General features: G+C 43.2%; 1 pseudogene; it reads left to right on the forward strand.

Moving 5' to 3' along the window:
• Nucleotides 1-10,992, forward strand: part of LOC115464435 — a 53,127-nt pseudogene extending 42,135 nt beyond the window's left edge.
• Nucleotides 10,993-26,276: the final 15,284 nt, after the last annotated feature.

The following is a 26,276-nucleotide window of genomic DNA, read 5'->3' on the forward strand; positions in this document are numbered from 1 at the left end:
CAACTTCATATATGAGAGTAATTTTATAACATGCCACCACTAGGTGTAATTGTTTCCTTTACAAAACTGGTGAAGCTCATGTGCTTAGTGACATCGTAAAATAATCTGCACAAAGTTATGCTTGCTCTGAGGCAAGCCTAATTGAGCTAAGTGTTTGATTATTGAATTTTATAAAGTGCACATGTAAAAAATAAGCCCCTTATTTTAGAAGGCCTATTTGTGTTACACATACAAAAATACTGGCATTTACACTTGTATATATCTGTGCTTTCCCCCGGATTCTATATAACTAGCCTAAAGATTGGTGCTGAAATCGGTGCAGATTCTATAACAATGTGTGTAATTTAACAAGCTTCACAAGTTAATGAGCACTGATAACAGCACTTAACAAGCAATAATAAGCACTAATTGTCACCGATTAGAATTTACGTGCAAAACTCGCTAAGCGTATTCTGTAATGATGTGTGGCGAACTTCTATTGAGCACAGGCAAAAAGGGACGTGGTTATAGGTGGAGAAATGGGCATTTTGTGGGTGTTCCAAAATTTACACGCCTAGTTATAGAATATTATTTTTTGGCCGCACATATCGGATATGCGGCAAAAATGAAATTACCTCAAGAGCCACGTGGTAGCCATGTGGTAACTCCATTTTGGGGCGCGTTGAGCACGTGTAGACGCTTACGCGGCTTAGTAAAAGGGCCCCTTAGGTATTAGAAAAACAGAAAAAGCTGTTTTTATTTGACAATGGCAGCAAATGTAATTAGAGACTATAATTATGCAGAATCACCTGCACTGATGGTAAAATACTGAGCCTTATGAACTGGTCAAGGTGGAATAAAGAGAACGCACACTACTCCTAGTCCTAAAGTTATAAGACACCTGAGCCCCAAGCATTAAGCGAAAAACATTTCAACCTGACAGATGATATACTGAATCCGTGGACCGTAGGAGATCAGGGACTGTAGACAGAGGCCCCTCAGCTGGGATGGCAAGTGTGTTCCTCCTCTCGGGATGGCAGTGGCAGGAACACCAGGCAGGTCAGCAGATGGTACAGATGGCAGCTCTACCAAGGCTGGTGAGCTTTCAGGCAGGGGGGAGGGGGCACATATCTTTCAATGAGCATTCATCATGTGGCTGGGCTCCAGCCAGCTGTAGCAGCTCCCACATGAACTGGTCAAGGCAACAGCCAGCTAGCTATTAGCTTAAGGAAGGGGGTTTTATACCATTTCCTCTGGTTGGGCTGCCATGCTGACTAGAATAACAAAGTCCAGTGGTTTCCAGTGTTACGGCTTTGGGGCCCATGGACCCGGCTCCTGACACTGGACGATATTCTCTTTTTATCCATGAAGGTCCCCAGCATGGCAAACAAAAGTAGTTGTGAACAGTTGTTTTGCCTATGTTAGCCTTGACGTGTCAGCAATGTTCTTGAGGCCTATTACAGGAACAGGCCTCTGCATAGGAACTGACATGGCCAAAGTCTGTAGAAAGTCAGGTTCATATTGTAGAGTAGTGCTTCAGTGTTGTGCCTGTTTTGCTCCTGCACACCATACAAATTATTAGGGTGAACGCCTAGAGCTGTTTATTACATTAACTGCCACCTTATCATCCTCACTTCAACTGTCTCTTATCCCTTATATGTCCTGTCTGTCCTAACCCTTATCCCTTACCTGTCCTGTCTGTCTGTCCTAATTAGATTGTAAGCTCTGTCGAGCAGGGACTGTATCTCCATGTTCAAGTGTAAAGCACTGCATACGTCCAGTAGCGCTGTAGAAATGATAAGTAGTAGAAGTAACTGCCAGAAGGTAAATGAGGTATATTTTTACTGGGAGGTCTCATTGTGCACTATTGTCCAGGTAGAAAGCAGGTTGTCCAACTGGGATCTATAGATTCAAAGCTTCTCTTCACTGCCAAGGTGTAATAGAATAGCGGACTCAGCAACTAGGACAGTAAACACCACAGAGTTCACCATTTTACATACAGGAAGCTGACTGCCACATTTCAAGCCACGGTCGGGAATTTCCAAACTAGCACTGAATATTCTTAAATGACACATTAGACCCACTTTCTCAGCCAGCTGTCATAAAGGCCTAGTGCGGAGTTCACCACTAGACATGTGCCTATGGCTGCCTCTTCTTCTTTTACCCCGTGGGGATCTCTGGACTTCAAGTATATGCACTGGTAATCAAACAGATTCCCTGCTTATTGCAGCTACAGTAAGACAAAGTATGTTAGTATTGCCAAATTATGCATAAAATCCAAAGTGCAGAAGAAAAAGAAAGAGAGCTAAACAGCTATTACTCTTATACCTCTGCCACCATATCATAAAAAAATGTATGGAATACCTCTCCGAGTTCAAAATTGTGTCAATGACTTGAACAGTCTGAAGGAAACAAAGGGGTAAATATTCAGCACACAGTGATCAGTGTTTTGTTTTTTAAACACAGAGCTATGGACAAAATTATACCTAGATATTCAATGTCATTGAATATCCAGGTCAGTGGCGGAAGTTAACAGAGTTCCGCTGATATTCATTGCCATACCCAGCTAGCAAACCAGGAAAAGTTAGGAGTTATATCTGTGGGTCCTACTTGCCTAGTTAGCTAGCCAGGCACCACGACTCAATCTTAGTGGTGCCAGAATAATTTCCAAGTCTGCCTCAACTGTGCCCCTGGATCACCATGAGGGGCATAATCAAAAGGGATGCCCAAGTTTTGCTGAGGACGTCCTCGCAAAACGTCCCGGTGAAGGGGCGGGGAAACCTGTATTATCGAAACAAGATGGGCGCCCATCTTTCATTTCGATAATACGGTCGGGGATGCTCAAATCTTGAAATTTAGGTCATCCTTAGAGATGGTCGTCCCTAGACTTGGTCGTTTCTGATTTTCGGCGATAATGGAAATCAAGGACGCCCATCTCAGAAACGACCAAATCCAAGCCATTTGGTCTTGGGAGAAGCTAGCATTCATACTGCACTGGTCCCCCTGACATGCCAGGACACCAACCGGGCACCCTAGGGGGCACTACAGTGGACTTCAGAAATTATTCTCAGGTGCATAGCTCCCTTACCTTGTGTGCTGAGTCCCCCAACCCCCCCCCCCCAAAACCCACTCCCCACAAATGTGCACCACTACCATAGCCCTTATGGGTAAAGGGGGGCACCTAGATGTGGGTATAGTGGGTTTCTGGTGGGTTTTGTAGGGCTCACATTTACCACCACAAGTGTAACAGGTAGGGGGGGGGGGGGAATGGGCCTTGGTCCGCCTGCCTGAAGTGCATTGCACTCACTAAAACTGCTCCAGAGACCTGCATACTGCTGTGATGGAGCTGAGTATGACATTTGAGGCTGGCATAGAGGCTGGTACAAAATATTTTGAAAGAGGTTTTTTGAGGGTGGAAGGGGGTTAGTGACCACTGGGAGAGTAAGGGGAGGTCATCCCTGATTCCCTCTGGTTGTCATCTGATCAGTTCGGGCATATTTTTGTGTCTTGGTCGTAAGAAAACAGGACCAGGTAAAGTCATCCAGATGCTTGTCAGGGACGCCATTTTTTTCCATTATGGGTCGAGGACACCCATGTGTCAGGCACGCCCCAGTCCCGCCTTCGCTACGCCTCCGACATGCCCCCGGGAACTTTGGTCGTCCCGGTGACAGAAAGCAGTTGGGGACGCCCAAAATTGGCTTTCGATTAAACCAATTTGGGTGACCCTGTGAGAAGGACGCCCATCTTGCGATTTGTGTCGAAAGATGGGCATCCTTCTCTTTCAAAAATAAGCCTGCATGGCACTTCCCGAACAGTGCCAAAGGGGTCTGTGCCAATATTCAGCATCACTACCTTGTTTGGTGTCACTGAATACTGGTAACTGGTCTGATCAGCACTATTTAACTGGGCATCAACTTCTCCCACTCAGTGAAATTATTTTGAATATTGGACCTAAAAATTTGGCATCCAAACATGAACTGAATAAAATATTTTTCCCCCGTAGACAATGCTAACAAAATAGAGCTTATATTGAGCTCATAAACCAAAACGATCACAGTTGGCTCATATTTAGTTTGCAAAGTAGTGCTGCATTTAGAAAGTCCTAGTCCACTGTTTTTATAAAAATATTTATTTTTTTCTCAATATTTAGATACCACCACAGTCCAAATGTAGCCAAAGCTGCATTCCTGGCTTCAGGAAGTTGACCAGGAAAGGAGAAGCTGTTTGCTGCTATGACTGTATTCCCTGTCCAGAAGGAGAGATTTCCAACCAAACCAGTGAGTTATATCATATTATAATGGAGTTTGCCCTTGGCCACTGGTTGTTCACTAATCTCTCTGTTTACTAAACTTCGCTAGCGGCTGCCGTGTGCTAAAGCCAACACAGTCCATTCACTTTGAATGCACGGCTTAGTAAACAGGGAGGTAAGGGAGTAATTTTATAGTGACTTGAGTGTATTAAACAATGTTTTACACACTCAAGAAGACACTTATAAATCTGCCCAGGACTAAATCAAATAAATGTTGGCACTCAGAAACATTGCATCTGATTTTTTGTATTATAGCTGTAGGCTTCAAGAACTTCCTTAGATCTAATCTAATTCTAATCTAATTTACTGCTTATATACTGCGTTCAAGGCGGTTTACATATCGAAGAGCTGCACAGAGCAGAAAGAGTGGGTAGGATCATCGAGAGGGTTGCAGGGTTGGAGAATATGGGTGGGATGTTTGTAGAGGGGTGCAGATGGGTGGGAGAGTAGTTTAGTATCTATTGAAGAGCAGGGTTTTCATTTTCTTTCACAACCTCATGTAGAGTTTGATTCAGTCCATATTGTATTTGGAAGAAAGTCCCATTCCGCGATGGTGCAGAAGGAGAACAGTGACTTTGATATGACATTTCAGTCTGATATTTGTTAGGGTTGGGTATTTCAGAAGACCGTTATATCACACTGTAGTAGAATTGTGGAAGCATTGGGAAAAGAGTTGAATTACCAGTTCGGGTGAGTGCCCATGCAGGACCTAAAGACTAGGCAGATGGATTTGAAAGCGATTCTTGCTCGGACACGAAGCCAGTGCAGATCACTCAGGTGACCAGACACATTTTCTTAACCGGAAGATTAGTCTTACAATTGTATTTTGCATGAGCTGTAGTTTGGTGAGTAGTTTGCTACTTGGACCAATGTATAAGGAGTTACAATAGTTTAGGTTAGAGATGACCAGCATCTGTACCAACACCGTGAAGTGGGATTTTTGGAAGTAAAGTCTTAGCCTCAGTTGGTACATATGAAGGAAGCATTTCTTCCATATCTGGTTTATTTGTGCCTCAAAGTTTAATGAGGAGTCTAAGGTGACCCCAAGGATGGGATTTTTTGGTGACCTGTAGGGTTATTCCATTGGGAAGTATTAGGTTGGTGGGATGTCATTCTGAATGTTGGAAAACCAGAGTATTTTGGTCTTGGTTCAGTTCATTTGGAGCATAAGTTCCGTGGCCCATTCGTGGATATTGGTCATGGCGTGGGCGACATTCTTGGCTGTGTCATTGAGAGTGGATTGAGCAGGGATCAACATTAGAATATTGGCTGCATAAGATAGAATGTGCTCGCCTTCTTTCAGGACAATTTGCAAGAGGGAGCTCGTGAATAGGTTGAATAGCATGGAGGATAGGGTAGAGCCCTGAGGTACTCCGCATGTGGGTATCCAGCTTTGGACATTTCCCCTTTTTTCCAGACATTATAGGATCTATTTTTCAAGAAGTCTTTGTACCAGTTTAGCACTGGGCCTAACATTCCCAGGTTACTAAGGCTAGTCAGTAGTAGGTTGTGATCAATGGAGTTGAAGGTTGCGGAAATACTAAATCAATTCAGATGGCCAGATCTCTAACACTGTTTTTGTTGGGTAGGCAGTGCCTTATAAGATGGCCAGATCTCTAACACTTGTAAGTAGTAGACTTCGTAAAGATGGACCAATAAAGAATGACAACGTGGATGCAGGCAGCAGCAGCAACTCACAGGTTTGCTTGCTGTGTTTTGAGTGAATGACGACGGCTGCGCGGGGGAGTGAAAAAAAATGAGACGGTAGCAAATAATGACGTCTTCTTCTTAATCCTTACTGTCTCAGGACTATAGGCTCAGGGCCTCAGGCTCAGTCACTTCCACTCACGTACCGTCTTCGGGACAGGCTTGCAGCAGCGAACTAGCTAGTGCCAGTAAAAGCACCAACAAACAAGCAGGCTCGACTCCGTCCTTCGCTTCCCTGCCCTCTCAGCGTCCCGCCCGCCCAAAAGGAAATGACATCAGAGGAAGGTGGGACTCAGAGAGGGCAGGGAAGCGAAGGACGGAGTCAAGCCTGCCCGTTTGTTGGTGCTTTTACTGCGACTTCGGGTGAGAAAGTTGTAAGTCATTGTGACGTCAGTCGTTTTGTTTGGGGGGGCACTGCCCCCCCTCGCCCCCCCCCAGTCTACGCCCATGCCTGTATCCATATTATACTGCTTAGTCAGCCAGGGTGCTTGGGCTAAATCAGAATCCTGGTCTGTCTTTAAGAATTTTCCCTGATATTGCATGGAATCTGTCTGTCTGGGATCTTTCTCTTGCCAGGCCAGGTTTTCCCTCTTTCCCGAAAACCTATGCTGTGGCCGGGGGTAATACAAGTGGGAACTTTCCTTGCTCTGCCTGCCAGCTTTAGGTAGAGCCCACGAGTCATTACATACCCCCCCACCTCAAGCTATCGCCACTCTCTGTTTGGTTTTGAACCCTAGCTGGAGAGTTGGCAATTCGGGATAGGGCATCAGCATTTCCCAATAATTTCCCAGACCTATGCTGCACTTTATAATTATACTCTTGTGGCATTATATACCACCTGGTAAGACGGGCATTATTGTTATTAATTTGCTGAAGCCATCTAAGGAGAGCATGATCAGTGACCACAGTAAACTCCCGCCCTACCAGATAATATCGGAGAGCCTGTACTGCCCATTTTATAGCTAGGCATGCCTTCTCTATAGTGGCGTAATTCTCATGGGGCAGTAATTTCCTACTGAAGTAAAGAACAGGGTGCCCTTGATACTCTTGGGAGAGGACTGCCCCCAATCATCTGTCTGAGGCGTCAGTCTGCAAGATATAAGGTTTTTCAAAATTCACCCCCCTCAAGACAGGTTCCTGGCACAGACTATCCTGGGCGGGTTTTAAAAGCACTAATCTCATAGTCCATTTTAGTTGGTTAGGGCGTGTTTTCTTTAGCATGTCTGTTAAAGGACTAGACTTGCTTGCAAGCTGGGGTATAAACTGTCTATAGTAACCGACTAGCCCTAAAAAGCTCCTCAGCTGTAGCTGGTTGAGGAAATTCCATAATGTTCCACCTTATCCAGTGAGGGTTTTATTTTTCCTTGTCCCACTAAGTACCCTAGATATTTAACCTCTCTTTGTGCAAATGTACACAAACTCGGGGAATATGGGATTCCCAATCAGTACTGAAAATCACAATGTCATCCATATAAACAGCGGCTTAGTTTTGATGTTGCCTAAGTACCTGGTCCAGAAGCCGTTGACAGATAGCTGCAGTTCCGTTTAAGCCAAACGGCGTATAGCGAAACTGGAACAGACCCAGAAGTGTACTGAAGGCTGTTTTAGGATGAGTACTCCTCCAGGGGTATTTGTCAGTATCCTTTTGTAAGATCTAAAGTAGTCAGATACTATGCCTGTCCAATAGTTCTTCAATTCTGGGCATTGGATATGCATCAAAAGTGGAAATAGCATTCATTTGGCGAAAGTCAATGCAGAACCTCAGGGTATCTTCTGGCTTTGGAACCAACACTATGGGGCTGGACCAGGGACTACGGGATTCCTCTATAACCCCAAATTATTCAATTTCCTTAACTTGCCTTATCACCTCCTGCTTTTTAGATTCAGGTAGTCTATAGGGTCTTTGTCTCAAAATCTTACCAGGCTCAGTATGTATACTATGGGTGATAAGATGAGTTTCCCCTGGACTGGAAGTGAGTACATCTTCAAAAGTTGCTAGCATGGCTATCAGCTCAGCTCTTTGCTTAGGGTGGTTGGTGTTTGTTAAGAGAATTTTATATTAGAGGCAGAACTAGGGAGGGCAAGGTCAGAGAATGGGTGTGGAGAATATTCAGCAATTAACACACTGTACTTACCGCACAATAACTAACACATCGCCTTCTAAATATGAGGGGTTAAATGCCTCCACCCTAACTGCTACCTGATTAGAGCTTGGTAATGCAATTGTTAATGCTCGATCTACAAAGGAAAATGCTAGGCATGCCCCCAGAAGTTGCAGCATTAGATTTGCAGCTACTACACAATTATATTCTGTGATAAGCCAAGTAACTGCAAAATCTAATGCACTTTAGTAAAAGGACCCCTTATTTTGTCAATTAAATGTGGTGCATCAATGAAATGTAAGAGGGCATTGGAACACGTAGAGGGGCATAATTGAACGCGAACGCCCATCTCCATGGGCATCTATCTCTGTGGGTGCCCATCTCCGTAGGCGGGACAAACCGTATTTTCGAAAAAAGATGGGCGCCCATCTTTTTTTCGATAATACGGGTTATGCAGGGCAAATGCCTAGGATTTGGGCGTTTTTGAGCTGGCCGCTATCAGTTTTTAGCGATAATGGAAACCGAAGGCGCCCATCTCCAAAACGAATAAATCCAAGGCTTTGGGTCATGGGAGGGGCCAGGATTCGTAGTGCACTGGTCCCCCTCACATGCCAGTACACCAACTGGGCATCCTAGGGGGCACTTTCACAAATTAAAAAAAAACCTTAAAAGAGCTCCCAGGTGCATAGCACCCTTCCCTTGTGGGCTGAGCCCCCCAAATCCTGCCCAAAACCCACTGCCCACAAGTCTACACCATTACCATAGCCCTAAGGGGTGAAGGGGGGCTCCTACATTTGGGTACAGTGGGTTTGGGATTTTTTGGAGGGCTCAGCATTAAGCACCACAAGTGTAACAGGTAGGGGGAGATGGGCCTGGGTCCACCTGCCTGAAGTCCACTGCACCCACTAACAACTGCTCCAGGGACCTGCATACTGCTGTCAGGGAGCTGGGTATGACATTTGAGGCTGGCATACAGACTGGAAAGAAATGTTTTTCAACTTCTTTTTTTTTGGTGGGAGGGGGTTAGTGACCACTGGGGGAGTCAGGGGAGGTCATCCCCGATTCCCTCCAGTGGTCATCTTGTCATTTAGGGCACTTTTTTGGGACTTGTTCGTGAAAAAAGGGTCCAAAAAAGTGCCCTAAATTTGCGCTAAAAACACCCATTTTTTTCGATTATCGGCCGAAGGCATCCATCTCTTCTTGGCCGATAACCACGCCCCAGTCCCGCCTTCACCACGCCTCCGACATGCCCCCGTCAACTTTGGCTCTTTCCGCGACGGAGTGCAGTTGAAGGCGCCAAAAATCGGCTTTCGATTATACCGATTTGGGCACCCTTGCGAGATGGGCGCCCATCTCCCGATTTGGGTCAAAATGTGGGTGCCCATCACTTTCGAAAATAAGGCGGATAGACACTTTGATAAGAATAGTCTGAGTCCTTTTGAAGTTAAGATTTTTTTTTCTTTATATGTTTTTGTACCTACACAAGTGTACTTTCTGATTTATCTGTCCACCATGTTTAGTATCCAGTCAATATTTAGCGGTAAGCACTGAGGGCAGAATTAGGCCCCATATTCAGTGCCAGCACCTATGAGGGTACTGGCACTGAATATCCAAGGATCTCTGGGCATGTATCAGTCGCTGTCTTATGTGGGTCCCGGCCAATATTCAGCTGGAACCTACACAGGTTCTGCAAACCCCAGCAGAATATTGGCTAGGACCCACATAAAGGAATGTCAATTCCTTTCACTCACCTCCACCACATTCTGATCCCTCACCAGGACCCCCCTCCCAACATAACAAGCAAAAATTTTCCAGTAAGCCCCTCAGGCCTACCTGATCATTCCTGGACAAAGCTGCTGAAAATTACTGACTGGTTTGCTAGCACTACTTATCAGATAGCAGATATTGCTACCTGGATAATTAGCTTTCAATATCGAGTCCAAAGTTGTTTGTAAGATACTAAGAGAATATTCTTTCTTCACAGACATGGACAATTGTATACAGTGTCCAGATGACCAATGGTCCAATCAGAAGAAAGATTCCTGCATTCCAAAAGTGATAATCTTCCTGTCCTATGAAGAACCTTTGGGGATAGTTTTGACTGCCATTAGCATTTTCTTCTTTCTCATTAATGCTGTCATTCTGGGAATCTTCATTCATTACCGAGACACTCCCATAGTGAGAGCCAACAACCGCAACCTAAGCTACATTCTGCTAATGTCCCTCATGCTTTGTTTTCTCTGCTCCCTGATTTTCATTGGCCATCCTAAACAGGTGACCTGCCTTCTTCGACAGACTGCCTTTGGCGTAATGTTCTCCATTTCTCTCTCCTCTATACTGGCAAAAACCATCACTGTGGTCATGGCCTTTCAAGCCACCAAGCCTGAAAGCAAGTTCCGGAAATGGATGGACCCAAGGTTCTCATACTTAATAGTCTTTTCTTGCTCCTTTCTTCAAGCGCTTTTCTGTCTTTCCTGGCTGTTCATTGCTCCCCCATTCCTATATTTTAACATGCAGTCAGAAATTGGAGCAATAGTAATTGAATGTAATGAAAGATCAATAATTTCATTTTACTGTGTTCTGGGATACCTGGGATTTCTGGCTTGTATCAGCTTCATTGTAGCTTTCTTAGCAAGAAATCTACCTGACAGTTTCAATGAGGCCAAGCACATCACCTTCAGCATGCTGGTGTTCTGCAGTGTTTGGGTCTCCTTCATCCCAACATATGTGAGCACCAAAGGCAAGTACATGGTGGTGGTGGAGATATTTGCTATCTTAGCTTCCAGTGCTGGACTGCTGGGCTGTATCTTTCTCCCTAAGTGCTACACTATTCTATTGAGGCCTGAGAGAAACAGCAGAAAGTACCTAACAAAAAATGGAATGATTAATAAATAAATATTAAAGTGATATATAAATTAAATATTACTTTCATTAAGTTAATTGATCAATGTTGTACCCAGAAACTATATACCAATCCAGATATAGTCATTTTCATATAATTTATTAAAATCAAACAAGTCAATATTCAGCCTCTCTGTTCTTTTTTTTTTTTTTTTAATGCTGGCTCTGGCAGTCAAAAAATCTGGATAAGTTCTGGTACTGAACATCCAGATAATGCGTCCAGTGCCGAGAGTTATCTGGATAGCAGGAATATTTAGTCTTTTATCTGGATAGTACTACTACTAGTACTATTTAGCATTTCTATAGCGCTACAAAGCGTGCGCAGCTCTGCACAAACATAGAAGAAAGACAGTCCCTGCTCAAAGAGCTTACAATCTAATAGACAAAAAATTAAAGCAAGCAAATCAATTAATGTGTAGAGGAAAGAGGAGAGGAGGGTAGGTGGGGCGAGTGGTTACAAGTCAAAAGCAATGTTAAAGAGGTGGGCTTTCAATCTAGATTTAAAGATGGTCAAGGATGGGGCAAGACGTAAAAGGAGGACGGATTGAGCCAGCCAGGTTTTACTTCCATTGCTTTCCATTGAAAGCAATGGAAGTAAAACCCGGCTTGCTCAATTACTTCCATTGAAAGCAATGGAAGTAAAACCCGGCTGGCTCAATCCATCCTCCTTTTTCTGAAGCCTTATGGTAACCCTACTCAGGAAGTCTATTAGCAGGGGATAGCAGGGGAATTGAGCCACCTATCTGGATAACTTAGAGCAGCCTTTTTGGACTCTGATATTCAATGTCACCGGATAGAAATAGCTTTTATCCAGATAAGTGCCGCTCACTGGGGCTATACTCTGATTTTTAGTAGTTTTATCCAGATAAAACCTTTGGAAATCATCCCTGGGTAATGCTAGGGTGGTCCAGGAATGGAATGAAGGTAGAGCAGAAATTATCCAGGTACCATGATATTCAGCAAAGCTGCCCTAACTTACCCAGATGATTATCTAGGTACTGGCACTGAATATTAATGGAACTTAGATAACTTCCTATGACCAGTCTGTACCTAATATTCAACACTGGTATCTGGGTATCAGAGAGAGCTAAATATTTGGGTATAGATTTAAATGCCACAGTTGGCATTTGAATAGAAATCGGTCCACACAGTTTATATATCAGGAAGTTGTTGCCTCTGCTCTCCTGATAAGTTCTGGGCCTGTGGTGACTCACCCATATTCCTCCCTGGGGCTATTTGGATAGTCAAGGTGGTCTGTAATAATAATCAGAGAAAGTATCAAGATAGTGCCTCTGAATATTCTGGTCAGCAGCATTTATCCAGATATTAGGTGCTGTTATCTGCACACAGGGGAGAGAGAAAAAAGAAAAAAAGAGACTGGGTTATCATTGTGATTGCCACCAAGGCAACTAGGCCTCAGACTTTGGGCTGAAGAATGATAGTAGCTAGAGCCCTGAGGATCCCAGTACAGCCAATAGAATCTCAATTAAGGAATCAACCAATAATCCTAGTCTACCTGAATCTAACTACTATTATCAGCAAACAGTAAGTGATGATCAGCTTTAGAGTGAACTGGCTAAGCCTATCAAAGTGAACTGATAATCCTGTTTGCATCCTGCAGCAGGTTCAAAGATATGGAGAATTGTGTTTTAGTTCTATCACCATCAGGGGCTGATGCAGAAAGGTACCACAAGCTGTCATAAGCAGTTCATGAATGATCTACACACTTCTTATGGGCTGTAGAATGCAGGAAGGGTCCCAATGTTGAAGTTGACTTGCTTAGTTGACACCAACAAACAGCATTTTAAAATATATGGTAAAGATGCTTTTAATAATCCACAGTGACATAAAGCTGTGTGCTGATATTTCCTGTGCCAACCTAACACTAAAATCTTACTGACAAGTCTGAGGCAGTAAAACGGACCCATTTCAGCTGGACATTCTGCATTGGCTGCCCTACCCCCAACCACTGCCTCCCTGATATTAACAGACCCTATGGTAGCCGACCAAACTCAACCACCCCAGGACAAGGTAGCTGACCTGATCTATTCCCTCCCCCACCCCAGACAAGGTAGCTTATCCCCTCACTAACAATCACTGATAGTTTAGTGACCCCTGACCCATCCTACCTGACTCCAACATTAAAAAAAAAAGTATTTCTAGTAGACTAGTAATCCCATCCCCTCCCCAAATCATCCCAGACCCGCTGCATGCACCTCATAACATGGCAGGAGTGATACCCACTCACTCCTGTCTCCGGTGCCACCATGATCCAAAATAGTAGTGCCTGGCCTCTAACAGTGTGTTGCAACACATTGCTAGAGGTCAGTATACCAAATAAGGGATGGCAGTCAGTGAAGGGGGTAGTTGAGACTGTGGGAGATGATGGATTATTGGGAAGAAGGGGAGGGGAGGTCGAGGCAGAGAGAAAATTTCATGCCCACCAAATGTTGCTACTATTTTGGTTTCTGCCAAGTACTTGTGGCCTGGCTTGGCCACTGTTGGAAACAAGATACTGTGCTAGATGGACCATTGGCCTGACCCAGTATAGCTATTCTTATGTTTTTATGACTTTGGACTCAGGGCCCATCCAAAATTGGCCCTCTAGCTATGTCACTGTTTTAGACAGACATTAAAATGAAAAAACAGGAGCCTCTGTTCTCATTGTATGGAGTAAAGTGTTCAAGAACAAAGGAGCAACATAGCTGAAAGCACTGCATCACCTAGTATCCAAAAAGGATTGACCTTGTACTCAGAAGGGACAGTTAATTCATATGTTGGGAATACAAAGGGTAACAAGTGGGTAAAGGAGATTTAAGACCTGCTAGTTTTGCAGGGGTACCGTGAAGCCGAATCTGTATCTCATTCAGAAAATAATGGGCAGCCAGATAATCTTTTAAAGGGGTGTGTAATATGTTCATATTTACCACAAATGAAAAATAAACATGCTAATCAATTATAAACAGAGAATTAAGTTTATGCCACAATAGATCCAAAAAAAGCCTGGACTTCTTAAGGCAGTGGTTCCCAAACATGTCTTGGAAGAATCAGTAGTGTAGCCAGATTTGACATTTTGGGTGGGCCCAGAGCTAACATGAGTGGGTACCATGTATACAGGTGTGAATAGTGTTTCTTGGGATACTACTAAATAATGCCTTAAGAGTGCACTTGATGATGGATTTCTAAGTAAATAGCCAGCCCAACAGCTGTCCTGTATTAACATAAACCACATACATACTTAATGGAAAAACAGACATTTTTACTTATAGTTATATTATCCCATAACTTAAACTTGACTAGATATGTCTACTATAAGGCAAACATCTCAACACACATCACAGTATCCTGAAAAATAATGGGCAAAAGGTAAAAGACGGATACAGATTCGATTACAAAACCTTTGAAAGTTCACTTTTTCTTTGCTGTGTCGTTTAGATCGGATATTTTACATATATCTGCCTAAATTTATTTATTTATTTTTTTTAAAGAAGACAGTTGATGTATTTAACGCTGGGGATTATTCTTCTGGACCCTTCTATTTGCGTACCAATCTCGTCCTCCTTAAAAGTGGCGAGCCCCTGACGTAAATTTGTCTGGTTCCTCTCCAGAGGAAGGTAACGTTACGTCACAGAGGGCGTGATTCCGGATCTATTAAGTACTGCCTTAAGACTGGAACGCTTCTTTGTTTTGACGGCTGCTGCTGCTTACAGTATGCAGCGATCACCAGCCATAACTCAGCGCTGCGGATCTCTATTCCTCTGTTTCCGGGTTCTCCTAGGCTCTTTGTCGTGCAAGGAAGTTTAATATACTGGAGAGGAAATGAGCCTATCTAGTCCACTGTAAGCAAGGAAGCCATTTGGTTAATCTCTGTTTCCACTCAAAACAAAGCAAGCAAACCTATGACCTGCTACATCCACGTTGTCATTCTTTATTGTTGGTCCATCTGTAACAAGTTTAAATCTGTTTCAGTTGGATAGGCAGTGTCTTAAAAAAATTACAACTCAATATCACTAAAACAGCTTCAAAATTATTATAGCTGGTAGAAACAGCAATTATAAACTCTGTAGTTTGTGCTCATTTTTCTTCACTGTTCTTTTATACAATACAGATGGCCAGATTTCAGTGAGGATATCCTGTTTCATGATAGGTTCATCTTAACTGGTGTTGTAAATGCCTTGGGAAGCCTGGTGTTATAAAGATGATGAAATATATTGAAATTAAATGGAAGTAGAATTAAACTCTCCTTTCACTGGGGCACATGAAATCATATCTTCATTTGTTTTGTAGAAGTTTACCTTTTAGATACAGAAACGGATTATTCTGTTTAGATCATGTTTCAGGGGCAAGTGATTTTATAAGTCAAAATAAAAATAAATATTTTATTTCATGCAGATCTCTTTTGTTTAAACATGTGTAAAGAGGAAAAGGATAGTGATAGGAGTGTACTACCATCCGCCTGGCCAGGATGAACAGACGGATGTAGAACTGTTAAAGGAAACTAGGGACGCAAACAAACTGGGCAACACAATAATAATGGGTGATTTAAATTACCCCGATATTGACTGGGTAAATGTAACATCAGGGCTTCCTAGGGAGGTAAAATTCCTTGATGAAATCGAGGACTGCTTTATGGAGCAGCTAGTAAAGGAGCCAACGAGAGAAGGAAACATTCTAGACCTAGTTCTTAGTGGAGCGCATGATCTGGTGCGGGAGGTAATAGTGCTGGGGTCGCTTGATAACAGTGATGATAATATGATCAGATTTGATAATAGCTTTGGAGTAAGTATACACAGGATATCCAATACATTTAACTTTCAAAAAGAAGACTATGATAAAATGAGAAGAATGGTGAAAAAAAAAAAACTTAGAGGAGCAGCTGCGAGGGTCAAAACTTTACATCAGTCTTTTGCCTATGCAGCTCTTTCAGTTTTTCCTTTTAATTTTGGATTTAAGAAGCAATCTAATGCTTACAGCAATAAGAGGAGAACCAGGGAAACTGGGACTGAAATCCCACTCTGACACAGATTGTGGTGTTTGGGGAGGTCAGTTTGCACTTAAAGTCTATTTCTAAAACTGGTAAAATAGCATCAGGTCAATATTCAACTACAACAGAAGAAAAGAGATGGCTATGGATGAATGCAGATAAACTGTATGGAAAATTCAATTGAAGCAGACCCAAGACAGATCATGTTTTGGCACTTTGCCTGTGTCAAGTGTCTGTTGCATAAAAAAACATGCCAAGAGAACACCTTGCACGGACTTACATCATGGTATGGGATTTGCGTTCCAAGACGTATGACCAAAGACTTGCTGACCTGAACATGTATACCCTGGAGGAAAGGAGGAACAGGGGTGATAGGATACAGACGTTCAAATACTTGAAAGGTATTAATCCGCAAAAAAATCTTTTCCGGAGATTTGGAAGGCGGTAGAACGAGAGGACATGAAATGAGATTGAAGGGGGGCAGACTCAAAAAAGATGTCAGGAAGTATTTTTTCACGGAGAGGGTGGTGGATGCTTGGAATGCCCTCCTGCGGGAGGTGGTGGAGATGAAAACGGTAACAAAATTCAAACATGCGTGGGATAAAGGTACAGCGAAGGGCGACGAAAATGATAGTGGGGATGGGACGACTTTCCTATGAAGAGAGGCTGAGAAGGCTAGGGCTTTTCAGCTTGGAGAAGAGACGGCTGAGGGGAGATATGATAGAAGTGTATAAAATAATGAGTGGAATGGATCGGGTGGATGTGAAGCGACTGTTCACGCTATCCAAAAATACTAGGACTAGAGGGCATGAGTTGAAGCTACAGTGTGGTAAATTTAAAACGAATCGGAGAAAATATTTCTTCACCCAACGTGTAATTAGACTCTGGAATTCGTTGCCGGAGAACGTGGTACGGGCGGTTAGCTTGACGGAGTTTAAAAAGGGGTTAGATAGATTCCTAAAGGACAAGTCCATAGACCGCTATTAAATGGACTTGGAAAAATTCCGCATTTTTAGGTATAACTTGACTGGAATGTTTTTACGTTTGGGGAGCGTGCCAGGTGCCCTTGACCTGGATTGGCCACTGTCGGTGACAGGATGCTGGGCTAGATGGACCTTTGGTCTTTCCCAGTATGGCACTACTTATGTACTTATGTACTTAAACATAAAGGAATCCTGTTCAGAAGGAATGGATCCTAAGGAGCTTAGCTGAAATTGGGTGGCGGAGCAGGTGGGGGAAGGGGGGTTGGTGGTTGGGAGGCTAGGATAGGGGAGGGCAGACTTATACGGTCTGTACCAGAGCCGGTGATGGGAGACGGGACTGGGGGTTGGGAGGCGGGAAATACTGCTGGGCAGACTTATACGGTCTGTGCCCTGAAAAAGACAGGTACAAATTCAAGATATGAGTTTATCTTGGGCAGACTAGATGGACCATGCAGGTCTTTTTCTGCCGTCATCTACTAAAACAATAAGGGGTCCTTTTACTAAGCTTCACAAAGTACTAACGCATGCTCAAGCATTCTGTAGTGGTTTTTCCATGTGCACACTTTACCCATGTGCTAAAAAATTATTTTTATTTTTTTAGAGCTGGGGGTGAAGAGTTGGCATGTTCTACACTACTACTACTACTACTACTTATCATTTCTAAAGTGCTACTAGACGTACGCAGCGCTGTACACTTGAACATGAAGAGACAGTCCCTGCTCGACAGAGCTTACAATCTAATCAGGACAGACAAACAGCACACATAAGGGAAAAGGACAAAGAGCAGTGTGTTTTTATTAGCAAAAAAGGTGCCGGTACTCAAATACTAAGCCACTCTTCAGGGGTGAGGTGATCACTGATGGACCCATCCCACAATAGCCAGGCCCCCTGCAACCAGTCACAGAATCTATGACAAGGCAGAATTGGTGTGTAGAGCCTGAGCCCTTTCATTAAAACTTGGGTTCCATGGGTCAAGTTTAGCAGACAGTGGAAAAGGTGCCGGTATTCAGTACCCCCAAGTACCCCCTCAAAAAAAGCCCTGACAAAGAGTAGCAAGATTCTGTGCGGAATACCAAAGACTACTACTACTACTACTTATCATTTCTATAGCGCTACTAGACGTATGCAGCACTGTACACTTGAACATGAAGAGACAGTCCCTGCTCGACAGAGCTTACAATCTAATTAGGACAGACAAACAGGACAAACAAGAGATGCAGCTACATTGCTGTGCACTAACTGATTAGCGTGTGGTTACCGCATAAGCCCTTATCACCTATAAAATAGGTGTCGGTAAGTGTTCATGTGGTAATGGCTAGGTGCTAATAGGGTGTGTGGCCATTATTGTAGACAACGGAAATCAACCCCACTTTTTTAGACACACTTTGGAACACGAAGATCAAGAAGAAGGAAGAAGGGAAATACTACCACTACCATCACCAACGCAGGATAGGAGACCAAAATCAGGAGAACGAATATTATCCAACATCAGAATGGAGTTCCGAGGAGAGGAAGAGGACGTGGCAGAGGGAGAGGAAGAGGCAGGATGCAGTATCATTGTCACCAATCATATCATACAAAAACCAGATATTCCCACCATCCATTTTGTCAGATAAAGTTCTGTCAAACGAAGAGATTTTAGTTCTAAAGAAAGGCCTCAAATTCGTGCCCACTAATACCTACGATCCTCTACAAACAAAAATAGATCTATGCAAATTTGAAAGGAAGCTTAGGATCACACATTTCTTTGGGAACAACACCACTACTAACTCGGACCCTTCCTTGGTTAAACCCCCCTCAAGATGGATACCCCCTGGGCCTACAGACCCATTGATAGCAGCATTCCATCAATGCTTACTAAGAGACGTGGAGGGGCATAATTGAACGCGAACGCCTATCTCCATGGGTGTCTATGTCCGAAAACAGGTACATGAAGAGGCGGGACAGACCGTATTTTCAAAAAAATGGACGTTTTTCAGCTGGGCATTTGTTTTTTTTATTGATAATGGAAACTAAAAACGCCCAGCTCAAAAAAGTCCTAATCCGAGCCATTTGGTCATGGGAGAGGCCAGGATTCGTAGTACACTGGCCCCCCTGATATGCTAGGACACCAACTGGGCACCCTGGAGGTCAGTGCAGTGGACTTCAGAAAAAGCTCCCACATGCATAGATCCCTTACCACGGGTGCTGAGCACCCAACCCCCCTCCCCCAAAACCCACTACCCACAAATGTACAACACTACCATAGCTCTTAGGGGTGAAGGGGGCACCTACATGTGGGTACAGTGGGTTTTGGAGGCCTCCCATTTACCAGCACAAGTGTTACAGGTAGGGGGGGATGGGCCTGGGTCCACCTGACTGAAGTGCACTGCGGTACCCACTAAAAGTGCTCCAGGGACCTGCATACACGCAGGCCTCTAGGACTTGTTGCTGCTATATAACCTTGGCACACCAGTTGACACCTGAAGACTAATCTCTCCGAAAATGTCCTTTATTGGAATAAGCACGCTTACTCACAGTTAACTGCAGATCAGAGGTTGTGCCCCACTGGCAACGAATCTCCCTGGTACTGAGATGAGCAGTAGGTCAGAGCTGGCAGAATGCTGTACAATGCCCTCTTTCAGCCATATTCAAGGGAAGAACTAAGTTATGTAACGTGGCTAACACGTGAAAGGGATCTAAAACTGGCTTACAAAAATGGCCAGTACCTCATGGACTACTGGAAACAAAACAGGGCACACTCTGACCCAGTAAGCAGGGGGAAAAGCACCATGGGAGTAGAGCCTACCAACTACCAACATCGTGAGCATTGCCACAAGCTAGTGGAATCACGGAGCCCAATACCCTTCACCCACATAACAGAAAAGGTGTCACACTCACCCGAGAGCCACATCAGAACCAGGGAAAGGCTGTCACAGGATAGAACACATTCTGCTGTCATGGAGGTGGGTACGGCATTTGAGGCTGGCATAGAGGCTGGAAAAAAAGTTTTTAAAGTGGGTTTTTTTTGGTGGGAGGGGGTAATGACCACTGGGGGAGTCTGGGGAGGTCATCCCCGATTCCCTCCAGTGGTCATCTGGGCAGTTGGGGCACTTTTTTGGGACTTGTTTGTGAAAAAAAAAGGGTCCAAAAAAAGTGACCCAAAATTGTGGTAAAAACATCTTTTTTTGATTATCAGCTAAAGACGCCCATCTCTCCTCAGCCGATAACCACACCCCAGTTCCGCCTTCACCACGCCTCCGACACGCCCCTGTCAACTTTACCCGTTTCCGCGACGGATTGCAGTTGGAAACGCCCAAAATCGGCTTTCAATTATACCGATTTGGGCGCCCACGGGAGAAAGACGCCCATCTCCCGATTTGGGTCACAATATAGAATTACAAAAGAAAAAAAGAAAAACAGAAGATTCTATAATCTCTCTAAAGAAGAAAATAGAGCTCTTCATGATCTCAGGACAAACATAGATATTATCATCAAACCAGCAGATAAGGGGGGGGGGCGGTATTGTCATTCTCAACACCAGTAATTACATTCAAGAAATTAATCGCCAACTATCGACACTCAGTTTTACTGTAAATTAGACACAGATCCAACAGATGAGCTAAGAAAAGAAATTAATTTTTGGGTAGATTTTGGCTTCAGCTCAGGTTTCCTCACGACTAAAGAGAGGGATTTCTTGACAACTAGCCACCCTATCACACCAATTATCTACATCCTGCCTAAAATACACAAATCTCTAGTGGACCCTCCTGGAAGACTCATCGTATCCGGGATAGGCTCTATTCTGGAGCCTCTCTCCATTTTTGTGGACACTTTTCTTAGACCTTTCATCCTGCTTGTGAAGTCATACATTCGTGATTCATCGCATGTTATCAATCTATTAGAAGAATATGATGGGGACCTTAGTGATATCATGTTGGTTACCTTTGACCTGCAATCTCTCTACACTAATATGCCGCACCAACCAGTCTTGGATATCATCACAGATGTGTTAAATGACAGGGAAAATAACACCAGGTTCCCTACTGCTTTTATTATTCAATTGGCATCAATAGCACTTCAAGAAAAAATTTTTTGCTTTCAGGAATCATTTTACAAACAAATCAGAGGTACAGCAATGGGGGCAAGTATGGCTCCCAACCTTGCCATACTTTATGTAGCTTTCTTTGAATACCAATATCTAGAAGATCACCCATTCAAGGAGGAACTTAGATTCTGGAAAAGATATATTGATGATGTATTGGTACTTTGGAATGGAAGCATCACCAGATTAAAGGAATTCCATTCATGGTTGAATGGTCTCAATCAACATCTCAAATTCTCCATGAACTATGACAACAAAGAAATCCCTTTCCTTGATATCCTCATAAAGTAAAATACATATAACTTCACCACTGCAATATACAGAAAACCAACTGACAAAAATAATTTCTTACATTTCCAAAGCTATCACAATAGAAGTTTAAAGCAGAACTTACCATACTCACAGTTTCTTCGACTCAGAAGACTCTGTAGTGACTTCACTGAGTTTGAAGATCAGGCAAAATCCATGGCAGCAAGGTTTCTGAATAGAGGATACCCTAAAGAGAGTGTTATGAAGGGACTTAATAGGGCAAAAATGGCAAACAGGGACGAACTCCTACAAGGCCGCTTGGAACGAAAAATGCCCGACATAGTATGCAGTCTCAGATTTTCTAATCTTTCATCAGATATACAGAAGATACTAAGAAGACATAGGCATATATTGGGAAATCACGGCTGTTTCAAAAACAAACATCTTACCATTGCCCACACCAGAAATAAAAACATCAAGGAAATTATTGCGCCTTCAGTACTACACCCTATATGGCCACCCCTTCAGCCTCCAACTGGACACCGACCCTGTGGGTCATGCTTGGTCTGCACATCATCTATGACCATCACAACATTTATACATCCACACACAATGAAATCCTATCCATTAAAACATTCTTCAGACTGCAATCCGGAAGGAGTAGTGTACCTGATCATATGCCCTTGTCAACTAATCTACGTGGGAAAAACCATCCGGAAGATTAAAACCAGAATGATTGAACACAGGAGTAGCATCAGATGAGGGGATGTTTCAGCCCCATTAGTAAGACACTGCACAGAACTATCCTATAATTTTGCAGAACTTCGCTTCTGTGCATTCAAGGTTTTCTCTTTACCTTGGAGAGGGGGGAAACTTGGACACGATCCTACTTCAACATGAACAGAGAACTATTTTTGAACTCAATACAGTTTCACCAGCAGGACTTAATGCAGAATTGGATTTAGCAGTTTTTTCATAGTTATGTGCTTTTAAAATGACATTTTCCCTTCCCCTCTTTTTTTTTATCAGGGAGCATTTATTTAAATCGACCATGCGTCATGAAGTTTTTATATTTATTTATTTATTTGTTTGTTACATTTATAACCCACATTTTCCCACCTATTTGCAGGCTCAATGTGACTTACATAGTACCGTAAAGGTGTTCGCCAAGACCGGTAGAGGAACAAATACATTATGATTATGATTATTATTATTACATTTGTATCCTGCATTTTCCCACTCAAAGCAGGGGAGTAGGGTGGGAGATGTTAGGATCGAATATGGTAGGGATGTTTCAAACACATTATGGGTCAAAGAAAAGGAGGGTTAAATGTCCAGTATGCTTTTTGGTTTTGCTGTGTTGCAGAGTTGAGGCATTTATGTTGGGTCAGTAGGGTACGCCTTTCTGAACAAGTAGGTTTTTAGTGATTTCCTGAAGTTTAGATGGTTGTGGATTGTTTTCACAGCTTTTGGCAGAATGTTCCATAGTTGAGTACTTATATAAGAGAAGTTTCTATCTCGTATCTTATTTTGATGTATTTATATTTTTGTTATTTATTTATTTTTTGTTTCTGTCGATTGTTATATACCTCACCATTGTCTTTTGACAAATCTACACCACACTTGGATCCACTACACAGTCTTTTTAACCAAGATATACATATCTCTCTATTACACTCCTATGTCATCAATACATGGAAGAATGAACATTGGTTAAACCCATTAGTTCACTTAATTCATGCTGCCTATAGAAACGTGCTATTATATACCATCACTGTGTATCTTCGTACGTCACTCCTTGCGTCACCATTTTTGGCACCATTTTCTCTGTTTAAAAGACAAGCACGAGTCCGCCCCACTCACTTTGGCGGTTTTTGATTTGACCGACGGTGTTTTCACAGGAGTTTCATCAAAATATCATGGCTGTCCTTGTGGACAGACGACATTTGCGTAAAGATTTTATTTCCTCTATTTGAGGTAAGCACCAGATGGTCAATATTTACCTTGGCAGCATATAGATAACTTATTTACTGACGGCGTCCCTAAGAATATCACTCAGCTTGCTGGTAGACTAGGAACTATCAGGCTCTAGGTGTGCGAGATCGCTGCTATTATATTTGAGCGGACTTAGTACTTTACTGCAACACACTTTAACGTTCTATTCATGGCTATAAACTAATGATTAAGGTCGCCGTCTACATGCACTGTGTTAAGATTAATTCTGAGACTCCCTCTCTGCTATGCATTTAAAACAAATCCTTGTATCATTGCACTTGAATTATGAAATTATTTAAAGTTTTTTTTCTCAATATGTGACTATACAATACATATAGTAACGTGGAATTTAGAATTACTATTGTTCGTTCTCATCATTGACGCAATACCTTAAGCCCAAAGCTTACAATTTCGGTTTCCCGTTTGCACAACTGAGTACGGTTATCTTAGATGCCACACTTGAGGTATAATGTCCGATGGTTTGGGCATGACACTATACTGACTCTATTGTCAAGATGGACTCCAAGATCTTCAGTGGCAATCTCATGAGACTGCTGCTGAAGGTCATGGCAGCCATTTTGGTGGTGGAGATGGCCAAGAAAAAGAGTGACTGTTAATTGTTGTCACCCCACTAGACCTTTAGGGCATCGTAGTTAAGCCCGGGGTGGGGAGCTGGCTGACAGATGGATCTCAAAGGGGGAAAGAAAGCTGTGTGATTTGGCAGTGAGGGAGGAAGGGAGGCTTTGTGTGGTGACAGCAGGGGTAGGGAAGTTTCAGTTTCAGCTGACAATGCCCTGGCATTTTTGGCTGAAACCTGAACCCAGATTTCTGACTGGTTTTGGTGCCAAAACTGAACTTTGGTCAGCCTCTAAGATGGTACTAGGGTACCAAACAGGTATTCTATAATTTTGTGCTAAAATAGCTTGGTGTATATAGTCAAGGGAACATTCACACAGGAGAGGATGGGTGGGGCAAAGATAGGGTTGACACTTTCTGTAATTTATTCATGGAAATGTCACATTTAGGAGCTTGCATTTATGTGAGCCATAAACCTGACATACGTGTGCCTAAATGTAGTTGGTTTGTGCTAATATTCTATTAAAACACTTATCTGCAAAAGTAGGCACCTATGATTGCTGACTTGCCTCCATAATACACCAAAATCACAAAATTATTTTATTATATCACCTCCTAAATTAGTATGAACTAGAATACTAATATATGAATCTCATGAATTTTGTATTAGTACAGTCCTTAAAAAAAACCTTTAATGGCTTGTGCTAAATTTTCCAATAAACGGAAGAAAGCAAAATATTTGAGCTAGCTGAATATGCATTTCACTTAATTATAAACTTAGGGGGCTTTTATAGAGCCACAGTAAAATCTAGCCTTAGTGCATGCTAATGAAGGGTCTTTCCCACGTGCTATGCCCAGAACGACAGTGTAATAAAGATTTTTTTTCCATTTTATTTTTTCAGGTCCCACACTCATTTTTCCATTAGTCAAAAAAAAAAAAAGTCGCCAAGTGATCCTACATTGTTAGCCTTATCCAAATAGTGTGCTAAAGTGAAGCTGTGAGCTGGATAACACTTCCACACCCATTTCCTGCCCGCAAAACATAATGGACTAGATTCTGTAAATAGTGCTTAATTTGGATGCCAAACAAAGAAAACTAAGCGCTATTCTGAGTTGGGTGCCATTTACAGAATAGTGCTTAGAGCCGGGATCCGCACACAATTTTGGGTGCAAGGAATTGCACCAACTGAAAACTGGTGTAAATCCTCGCACCTAAATTAGGTGTAGATCTGCTGTATTCTATAACACTGTGCGCATATGCTAAGAATGCCCCTAACCCGCACATGTCCCTCCCAAATATATGACCCCTTTTTGGATCCGCACAGAAGGACGTATGTGTGCATCTTTATAGAATACCAACTATAAAGATGTGCATGTAAATTCTAATTATTGCCAATTAGCACCAATAATTGATGACGCCAAATTAATGGCACTAATTGGCTCGCCATTGGCTTGCACACGTAAATTGGATGCATGAGCACCATATATAGAATTTGGGGGAATGTGTTTTACATTGTCATTAGCACTTAACACAGTTTTATAAAAGGGTTCCGTAGATCAGGGTTCGACAAATCCCAGGTGCCAGGTTGTGATGGTGACTACAAATTTGTCCCTGGTGCCTGGGATTTTTTAAACTGGTTTAAAACTGTTTTCGGCTCATACTCCACCCACAGCAGGAAATTCCTCTTCTCTCTGTTGTGCAACTCTGCAGAAGTCTGAGCTGTGTGATGCAGAAATTCTCGTGTTGGTCTCAAACCTCACAAGGCCAGTGTAAGTGTTCCTGCAGTAGGTGGCTCAGACTCGCGCACAGCTAACGGCAGCCATGGATAGCAGAGTAGCAGGTAGCTTTGAGGGCTAGTGGAAGAAGAGGAGAGAGGCTGGTTGCCTTGCTGGGGATAGGACTGGGGGGTGGTAGCTGCTTGGCTTAGTGGGGTGCAAGCTGGGGGGAGAAGTGGGTAGCTGGATGGCTGCTAGGGTCCAACGGTGGAGGAGGGGAATGGCTGGCTGGGGTACAAGGCTGGGGGAGGCAACTGATTGTCCTTCTGGGTAGTGAGGGCTAGATGAGGTGAGACATAGGCATTGGAACGAGGGGCGCCTCAGATGCCAAGGCACCCCCAAAATTGTTCTTCTCTGCCTCTCTCACTGTGAGGTGTTTATTACTTTACCTCACTCCCCCAGGGTGGTGACTCTATCAGCTACATAAAAGGTATCAAGAGCCGGCAGGCCTTAAGCATGTACAGATGCTCAAGGCCCCACACTGGCCGGGCAGGTGATGCCACTTATGCAGCTGCTAGATGCATCGCCCAGTGGAAGCAAGGTAAGGAAATAAATGCCTAGCTGTTGCGGGGTGGTAGTGAGAAATTCTGAAGGGGGGGGGGGGATGCTGGACACCATATGGGGGGTAAGG

This window comes from Microcaecilia unicolor, chromosome 3 (assembly GCF_901765095.1).
Source record: "Microcaecilia unicolor chromosome 3, aMicUni1.1, whole genome shotgun sequence".
Classification (NCBI taxonomy): Eukaryota; Metazoa; Chordata; class Amphibia; order Gymnophiona; family Siphonopidae; genus Microcaecilia; species Microcaecilia unicolor.